The sequence below is a fragment of the Chiloscyllium plagiosum genome, chromosome 21 (assembly GCF_004010195.1).
Source record: "Chiloscyllium plagiosum isolate BGI_BamShark_2017 chromosome 21, ASM401019v2, whole genome shotgun sequence".
NCBI classification, from domain to species: Eukaryota; Metazoa; Chordata; class Chondrichthyes; order Orectolobiformes; family Hemiscylliidae; genus Chiloscyllium; species Chiloscyllium plagiosum.
In genome coordinates, this window is record NC_057730.1 from 59,272,062 (window position 1) to 59,281,799 (window position 9,738).

Here is a 9,738-nt window from a genome sequence, read left to right on the forward strand (position 1 = left end):
GGACCCGGTCCATCTTTGACCTCCATATAAACTGGAAGATGGCCCGGGTGACTGCAGCCACACAGGTTCTGGAAATAGGCCAGACCTGTGCCACTTATAATAGCAATGACAGTGCCTCACACCTGATGACCAGGATTTTTCCCGCAATGGAGAACGACCGTAGCTAAATCTGCCCAGTTTCTGCCTCACTTTGCTGATACGCTCCTCCCAAGACTTGGCGCACGCCCCAGCCCCCCGAACCAAATACCCAGCACCTTCAGGTGGTCGGTCCTGACGGTGAAGGGATCGAGGATTGGTCGGCCCAGTTCCCAAAGAGCATAGCCTCGCTCTTGCCTCGGTTTACCTTGGCCCCCGAGGCCCGTTCGAACTGGTCACATATGAGTCTGAGCAGAAAATGGTGACATCATCCACATACAGGGAAGCCTTGACTTGTAGACCCCGCTGCCAGGAATAGTCACCTCTCTCAGGCTCGCATCCTTCCTGATGGACTCGGCAAATGGCTCTATGCAGCACACAAACAAGGCAGGAGAGAGTGGGCAGCCCTGCCTGACTCCAGATCTGACTGGGAAGCTATCTGATTCCCACCCGCAGAATCTCTTCCTCTGGTTCTCAGGGACTACACACATTCCAAGCCAAAAGGCCGAGAAGTCTCCCCTGGACTGGGAGAAGGTGTCAGGAGACTGCAGGATTGACGTTACAGCCTCCCCTGGACTGGGAGGTGGTGTCGGGAGACTGGAGAATTGACGTTACAGCCTTGTTCTAAAGAGGGTTGTTAGCTCATTCCTGGCAGTTATTGCCCTGTCAGTTTAACTCTGGTAATGGGAGAGCTTTTGGCAATCTTTATTTAGGATAAAGCTCATAGTCATGTGGAAAAACATGGGTGATTAGGAAAAGTCAGGGGGAAATTGTACATTAGAGTTAGAGAATCCCAAGGCATTCTATACATACATTAAAGAGAAGAGGATAACTTGGGAGAAGGTATGACTGCTCAAGGATAAAGGAGAAATGTGTGCTTGGAGGCAGAGGATGTGGGTGAGGTCTTAAATCAGTATTTTGCATTAGTACTCACCCAGGAGAATGGAGTGGAGAATAATCATGATTTGGAGATGCTGGTGGTGGTCTGGGATGTACAAAGTTAAAAATCACACAACACCAGGTTATAATCCCAGAGGTTTAATTGGAAGCACTAGCATTCTGAGCACTGCTCCTTCACCAGGCTCCTTCAACCACCTGATGAAGGAGCCATGCTCTGAAAGCTAGTGCTTCCAGTTAAACCTGTTGGACTATAACCTGGCGTTGTGTGGTTTTTAACTGTGTGGAGAATAGTGAGATTTGTGTGGAGCATGCTAATATATGCTGCAGCATTTTGAGATCAAGAAACAAATAGTGTTGGGTCACCTAAAGAGCATAAAGGTAAATAAGTCCCCAGGTCCTGATGGTATCTAACTCAGGTTATTGAGTGAGGCAAGAGATTGCTGGGTTCTTGACCATGGTCTTTGTATCCACATTAGCCACTGGAGTGGACCCGAGGCCTGGTGAGTAGATAATGTTGTTCCTTTTTTTTTTTTTAAAAGCGTTATGTTCAATTCTGGTTGCCACATGATAAGAATATGGAGGCTTTGGAAATGGTGAAGAAGAGGGTGACCAGGATGCTGCTTGGATTAGAGGATGAGCTTTCAGGAGAGGCTTGAAGAACTGTCTGTTTTCTGTGGTGCAGTGGAAACAGAGGGGAGACTTGATAGAAATCTGTTCAATTGAGAAAGAGTTGACAGTGAAAATCCTTTTCCCAGAGTTGATATGCTCAATACTAGAGGGCATGCATTTAACATGAGAGATGTGAGGGGCAAGGTTTTTAAACACTGAGTGGTAGGTGTTTAGAACTCTGTCAAGTGTAGTGCTGAAGACACATACAATAGGAGCAGTTAAGATCTATCAGGTCGATTACTGCCTGACGGCGGAGCAGGAAGAATTAAACTACGGATTCACAAGGTTCTACTCCCTCTTGTGGCTAAAAAGAGCTATTTGGAAGACACCTAACTGCAGCAGTTGTCTGAACATTCCCCTGTACTTTTTAAATGAACTTCAGACTCATGTAAACATGTTTAATAAAATTTACTTTTCATGTCAGTTTTCGGTTTTTTTTTTCTTCATTAACCCTGAACTGTAGATGGGAAGCATGGAAGTGGTCTAGAAGAGGAGTGAAAAGAGCACATGAGATTAGATGAGTGGTTAACCCAAGTGGTTTTTGGTAAGTATACACATAGTAAAAGAAGGGGCTTTTGTGGCACAGTTATAGTGTCCTTGCCTCTGAGCCAGAAGGCACAGGTTCAAGCTCAACCAATTCCTTAGCTGTGTAGTAACATCTCTGAACAGGTTACTTACAAAAATCTTTAAATAGCAAATGGGCAATTATGGGAAAGAGTGGGAACAAGGTAGAGAGTATCATATGGTGACTGAGGACATGGCTGAGATAATAAATGAGAACACTACAACATTTCACTTAAGGAGAAAATTATTCTGATTTATGAGTAGAGGAAGAGGCAGTATAGGATAAAACTAATTGAGAGAGGACATGTACTTAAAAAAAAAAAGCAGCAATCTTCCAATTGAAAGGCCAGCAGTTGGGATGAGGTGCTCCCTCTATTATTTGAAGAAATTCTACTTCCACATTAGTGGTGACAGATGACTGCTGAATTGTTAATGTTCCATTCCTGTAAAAGAATGGAAGGATAAACCCAGTTATTGTTTAGTTATTGCTTATCCTAATATTGCTGGTGGGAAATGTTTACAGGCAATGAGTTGTATTTTACCATCAGTCCAAAAACGTAGCAATTAGAGATGGGCAATAAATGTTGGCATAGCTAATGATGCCCACATTCTCAGGAATGAATTTAAAAGGGATTGGAGCCCCATTGACTCCTTTCTGTGCCATCTTTACTCCTCACAATTTTGTATACTTTGACCATGTCCCTCCTCAGCCTTCCTTGTTCCAAGGAAAACAACACCAACCTCTCAAATATCTCCTTGTAGCTACAATTCTCCAGCTCTGCAACAATCTTGTATATTATCTTTGAACTATCTCCAGAGCAATTACATCCTTCCTCATACACTCTGTTCCGTATACACACACTCACCAACCTGCCACCTCTATCCTCTGTAACAGCCACATCTCTCTTCCTCTTATACCCCTCAACACCACCACCTTCTACCCAGCCCCACCATTTTCCAACCTATCCCGTACTCCATCCAATAAGAACCTGCCCCATAAACACGCACACCCCAAATCTCTAGCCCATACACTCCTCACTACATTTCTCTATTTCCCTCATCCCCATATCTCCCAGTCTCAATCATCCATACATCTAGCCCCCATTTCCACTTAGCTCCACTCCATTCCTCAAAATACACCAAGTGCCATAACCCACAGTACCCGTGTAGCCCCATAACACCCCACATAACTCCAACATCTCCAGCTACATACTACCCCAATCCATCCCCTCAAGGTCCATACCACTCCATACACAATCAGATTCAAACTGTTCTGTCCCCAGCCATATAGCCCTCTCACCCTCAACCCTTAAAAACATAACCTTCCAGACCCATTGCTTCCCATACCCTGCAACTCCGTAGGCCTGTAACCTCCAACCCTATAGACCCCCCATACCCATCAAACATAATTTTCCCAAACTCTAATTATCCAGCCACACATCTCCACCCCCCATTTCTGACAACCCCATACATCTCCAGCTGTATACCACCTTGCTCCATATCCCTCAGTTCTACACACCCTCCATACACACACCAGATCCATAAACCCAGACTCCAGTCCCTCATACTCTCCAGCCCAATGCCCTCCTTACTGTCCATATCCCTGAGTTTCATACATTCGTCATACTCCACAGCCCCATTCATCCCAATGTCCCCACATAACCCCTAACCCCAATCATCCTGCTGACCCCGCATAAACCTAGCCCCATTCATAGAATCATAATCATAGTATTCCTACAGTGTGGAAACAGGCCATTTGGTCCAACAAGTCCACACGGATCCTCCAAAGTGTACCCCTCCTACACTTTTACACTTCCCCTGACGAATGCACCTAACCTACACAACACTGAACACTGGGCAATTTAGCATGACAATTTCACCGAACCTGCACATCTTTGGATTGTGGGAGCAAACCGGAGCATCTGGAGGAAATCCATGCAGACATGGGGAGAATGTGAAAACTTGTTATGGACCAGGCCAGACCCCTCAAGAAGGTAGCTTAGACCCTCACTTTGCTATTTGATTCTAAGCAAGTGTACAGTGGATATTCCAGTAGAGACTCAGAATGTCAGACTACTTAGCTTTAAACAAAACAGGATTTACTTACAGACTAAATGAGACAGAACATAATACCGAATAATTTATCCTATCTGAAAACCCAACAGACTATCCAAACTTAATGGTGCTGTTCCAAAATACTTGCAACAATCCCATAAACACCCCTTGGCACAAAAAGGTAAAATGAAACCAGTTCTTGCAGGAGAGAGGTTGGGGGGGCGTCCAGCAGTCTTTCTGTGTGTGCACGGACGTACACACACACCTGCATTCCAACCAAATTGAATAGCTGAGTTTGGAGAACTGGGCTATCCCTTTCATTATACAAGTTTGTTTTTTAAACTTGAAAGCCTTCTCCTTCAAGCAGTACCTGTTAGCTTCAAACAAATGGGCCCTAAAATCCATCCAACCTCCGACTTCTCACAACCTGTGTCATTTACAACCTCTGATTAAAAACCAAAGACAACCTAACTCTGTTAAAGGAACAGGTTCATCACGCACACCCCCAACTTTTAAAACAACAAAATCCAAAAGATGTTTTAATTTTAAAACCCCTTAAAAATTAGTTAGTACTCTATAACACACACATAGATTACATTGATTATAAGAATGCAAACATGCACAACTACATTCTGCCTGAATCTGTTGTACTCCTGCCACAGAATGCCTCTGTTTCTCACTTGAGTCTCGACAATGCATTGGCAATCGCTTTTACTCTTCCTGCTACATGCATCATTGTTAAATTGAATGATTGTTACAACAAGCTCCATTTATACACTCTGGTGTTTTTGTCCTTAAATTTCTCCACAAACTTCAATGGCTTATGATCAGTGAATATGATTGTCTCAAATGTGTTACTGGTAACATAAATACAAAATCTTTTAATGCCAACACAAGCTCAAAGTCTCCTTCTCAATCATTGAGTATTTCTGCTGAATGTTCAACTTCCTCGAGAAATACCTGAGAGATCTTTTTATCTTGTCATTTTCTTGCAAGAGCACAGCACTGACACCCATATCACTTGAATGGCTTTGGGTAATTATTTGTGGCTAATATCAGGGCAGTGGTTAACACAGCTTTCAGGTTGTAAAATGCCTCTGACAGTCTGCTGTCAACTGAAATTTCTTGCCTTTCTTTAGCAATTCAGTGAGTGAAGCAGCCACAAATGCTAAAATTTGGAACATGTTTTCGATAAAATCCACTCAATCCCAGGAGCTGTAGTACTGCTGTTTTTGTCGATGGTATGGGAAACTCCCCATTTATCTTTGTTTTTGTATCCCATGGGGCCATTTGTCCATGTCCAATAACATGGTCCAGGAATTTGACTTGGGATTTGGCAAATTCACTGTTAGCCTGATTTATCACGTGCCTTTCGAAGTCGATTGAAGAAGTCTGATAATTGTAAATGTTCCTTCCATGTGTGACTAAAAATTACCAGGTCATCTATATAAACAACACAGTTGGGTAATCTGGTATTGACCTTATTGGTTAGTCTCCTGAAATGTGGCTGGCGCATTTTTCGTGTTAAATGGCATGACTTGAAACTGATACAGTCCTCTCGGTGATATGAAAGCCAAAATTGTCTTTGCTCTTTCTGACAAAGATACCTGCCAGTATCGTCTGAGCAAGTCCAACTTAGAAATATACGTTGCTTGTCCCACCTTCTCAACCCAGTCTTCCAAACGTGGAATTGGATATGCATCGGTCTTCGTAATTGCATTTACTTTGCAATAGTTCACATGTAACTGTTGGGTACCATCTGGATTTGGCACCATTACTATGGGTGAGCTCCAGTCACTAACTCACTTCGATTATGTCATCTTGGTGCAATCTCCTTTTGAACCTGTACCAACTTTAGAGGATTATGCCTCTAAGGATGTTGATTAATTGGAACAGCATCTCCTATATCTACATCATACATAATTAGGTTAATACTGTCAATTTATTTCCGTTTATCTCCCATGTGACAGTAATAACTCTTTCAGGTCATTTTATTTTCCTCTGGAAGGTAACTCAATAATTTATTCCAGATTTTGACAACTTTCTCATTTTCCAATTTAATTTGAAGAATGTCCAATTCAGAGTCCTTTGAACATGGTTCTTCCCTCTATGTAACTGGAAATAACACTAATACCTTACCCCCGATAGCAAAATTGTGAATTTGTGATTTCTTGCCTGCTTCCTGTTTCATAGTGTGCTGCGAGACTTTTCAATGTTGTCTAGCCAACTCCCCAGCTCTATTTAATCATTCCCTAAAATTTGACACATAGTCCAAAAACATGGTCTCTGAATTCTGACTTACTCATTTTTCCTTAATCAATTATAACGGTCCTCTCACTTCATGCCCAAAAACTAATTCAAATGGACTGAATTTGGTCGATTCATTTGGTGCATCTCTGATCGCAAAAAGCAGAAACGGAATTCCCTTATCCCAATCATCAAGATAGTCTTGACTGTAAGCCCTCAACCTGATCTTTAATGTCTGATGCCATCTTTCTAGTTCTCCCTGCGATTCTGGATGGTACGTAGTAGATTTGAATTGTTTTATTCCTAAGCTGTCCATAACTTCCTTGAATAATTTTGATGTGAAGTTGTAACCTTGATCTGACTGTATTTTTATTGGTAGTCCGTATATAGTGAAAAACATTGAATAATTCCTCTGCAATCCTTTTAGCTGTGATATTGTGTAAATGGAAAGGCCTCTGGAAATCTAGTCAAGATATCCAGTATTGTTAACAAATACTGATTCCCACTTTTTGTCTGAAGTAGGGGACCTATACATGTAAAACTCTTGTAAAAGGTTCTTCAAATGCAGGAATAGTTATTAAAGGTGCAGGTTTTATTACTGCCTGTGATTTTCCAATTACCTGACATGTATTACACATCTGGCAAAATTCAACTACATACTTGTGCAGTCCAGGCCAGTTAAAATGCTATTGTATTTTAGCTTGTGTTTTCCTTACTCCTACCTGACCTTCAAGTGGCACCTCATGCGCCACTTGCAACACCTCCTTTCAATGCCCCACTGGCAATACAATTTGATGAATTTCTGCCCATTTCTCATCTGCCTGAATATGTGATGGTCTCCATTTCCTCATTAAGACGACATTTTTAAGGTAATAACAATTAGGGATACAGTCTGATTCCTTTTCTGTGTATGCCTTTTGATACAACTGCTTTAAAATTTCATCTGTAACTCAATTAATTTATTTTAGCTAAAGTTGTCTGCATTGTTATCTATTTGCTCCTGGTTTGTGCCAACCATCTGATCAAACAGGGTCACTACTAATTCCATTTCAACTTTCTTATCTGTACTCTTTGATCTCTCCTGTTTCAACTGACCTCATTACCACACAGTCAGGAAAAATTCCAGCATGTGACCTGCAAATGTTCAGTTTCCTGAGTTTCCACTGGTTTTTCAACCACTGTAGGCAGCACTCCTACTGGTGAATCAGCAATATCCTTAGCTAGGACAAATTGTATTCCTAGAACTGAGAGTTTGTCCAGTACTCCTCCCACAAATTCTTCACTCTTTTCTGGACACTCTAACCTCACTTAACATAATTGAGTGCTTTTTGTCTCATCGTGAATTCTCGTTACTGGTACCCTTTCTGGCAATAATCCCTCAGAAGTACATATCTCTTCATCTTTCAGCATCACAGATTGAGAGGATCCTGTTCTCTTAATATTGTAGCCTCTTTACCTGCTAATCCTGGCTTGAGTGAATAAACTTTACCTTCGCAGGCATATTTTTAAAGAAGATTTGCGACTTCCTCCCTAACCATGCTCCGACCAGCTTGTACATTCTGGTGCAGCTTTAAAGCCTCCACTGTGCTTTCTATTACCACTCCAACAAAATTCACTGGCTTATCCTGTTTTCCTACATCTGGCTTCCCAGTGCTTCTCCTAACCCACCAACCCTGATTTCATGTGGCCGACTTTATTGCAGTGAAAACACCAGAGGTTTTTAACTTCTCTGTCCCCTTCAAGGGTTTCCTTTTTACCCTGTGGTTAGCTATCCTTACGATCTTCACCGAGATCTACTGTCCCGTTTCCATTTGAGGATTTCTTTTTTCCCCACTTTCTATCCCTCACAGATAGGAATTAATTCTAGAAGCCAATCCTTGCTTTATGGACAAACTCAATCAGCAGCTAATCTTGCCGTTTTAACTCTCTGCTCTTCTGCATGAGTTCTCACTACTTCAGGAAGTGAACTTTTGAACCCCTCCAAAATAATTGTCTCTCTCTAAGAGCGTCGTAGACTTGCCCTATTTTTAATGTTGTTATTCACCTATCAAAATGAATTTGTTTAATTCTTTAGGTTTGACCATGGTCCCTCTCCAGATTCCTGAAATGTTGTCTGTTGGCTTCTGTCACAAGCAATTAAGATGGCTTGCTTCACCTTTTCATATGCCCCAAATACCTTTTCTGATAGTGATGCAAATACCTTGAGGTCTACCTACAAGTTTTGTTTGGATCAACAAAATCCACATGGTCACTGGCCACTGCATCTGTTTAGTGACTTTTTCAAATCTGATGAAAAAGGCTTCCACATCCTTCTCGTCAAATTTAGGCAATGCCTGAATATATTTCAACAGTTTCTGACCAGGCCTTTGGCTACTATGGGTTTGCTCATCCTCACTCAGCTTACCTTCTGCTTTTATCTCCATCCTTTTAAGCTGACTTTGCTGTCTAAGTGCCAGTTTCTGAAGTACAAATGCTCTCTCTTCTGCTTTTAATCATAATTCAATCTGTTTAATTTCTGTTGCCCTTTCCTTGTCTTTTGCCTCTAACTCAAACTGCTTCATTTTCAATTGAACATTAGCCATCTCAAAAGATCCTGATGTTTCCAGCAAGTGTAAGTGCTAAGCTACTGCTGTAATTATCTCTTTTTTTTTCCCTCATGGAAGGAGGCAGCTCCAACCCCACTTGCCTGCTGATTCTCGCAGCTTGGCCTTAACCACCTTTTGTAAAACCACTGAGGTCATTTCTTCCACCCCCAGAAAACTCTTGATGACTGAAAGAGCCATTGCTATCCCAAGCACTATTTAACCAACCAAATCAACACCTGCAATTAAAGACACTAACATCTACCACTCACTGCCTTCAAGTCCAATGACTCTAATCCCAATTTGGAACTATAGAACAACACACTCAAAAAGCCCCCAATCTGTTATGGATCAGGCCAAACCCCTCGAAATATTTCATGAAAGAAGCCCAGACCTTAACTTTGCTATTCGATTTTAAGCAAGTGTACAGTGGATATTCCAGGAGAGAATCAGATGGTCAAACTACTCCATTTTAAACAAAACAGAATTTATTAACAAGATTACTGAATGAAACACAAAGAACAAAAAACAGAGTCCCGAATAACTTATCCCCTCGCCCCTTTCCCCTCGCCCCACCGCGCCCCCG

At 41.9% G+C, this 9,738-nt stretch overlaps 1 protein-coding gene across 2 annotated transcripts in view; it reads left to right on the plus strand.

Moving 5' to 3' along the window:
• Positions 1-9,738, plus strand: part of asrgl1 (asparaginase and isoaspartyl peptidase 1) — a 43,283-nt gene that overhangs the window by 1,381 nt on the left and 32,164 nt on the right. The window contains exon 1 of one of the 2 annotated variants that reach the window (XM_043712189.1): positions 2,230-2,248. The exons of the other annotated variant lie outside the window; for it this stretch is intronic. The gene's annotated coding sequence lies outside the window, so the exon portion shown is untranslated. Of the gene's footprint in view, positions 1-2,229; positions 2,249-9,738 lie in introns of those variants that run through there. 2 annotated transcript variants of the gene reach the window in all.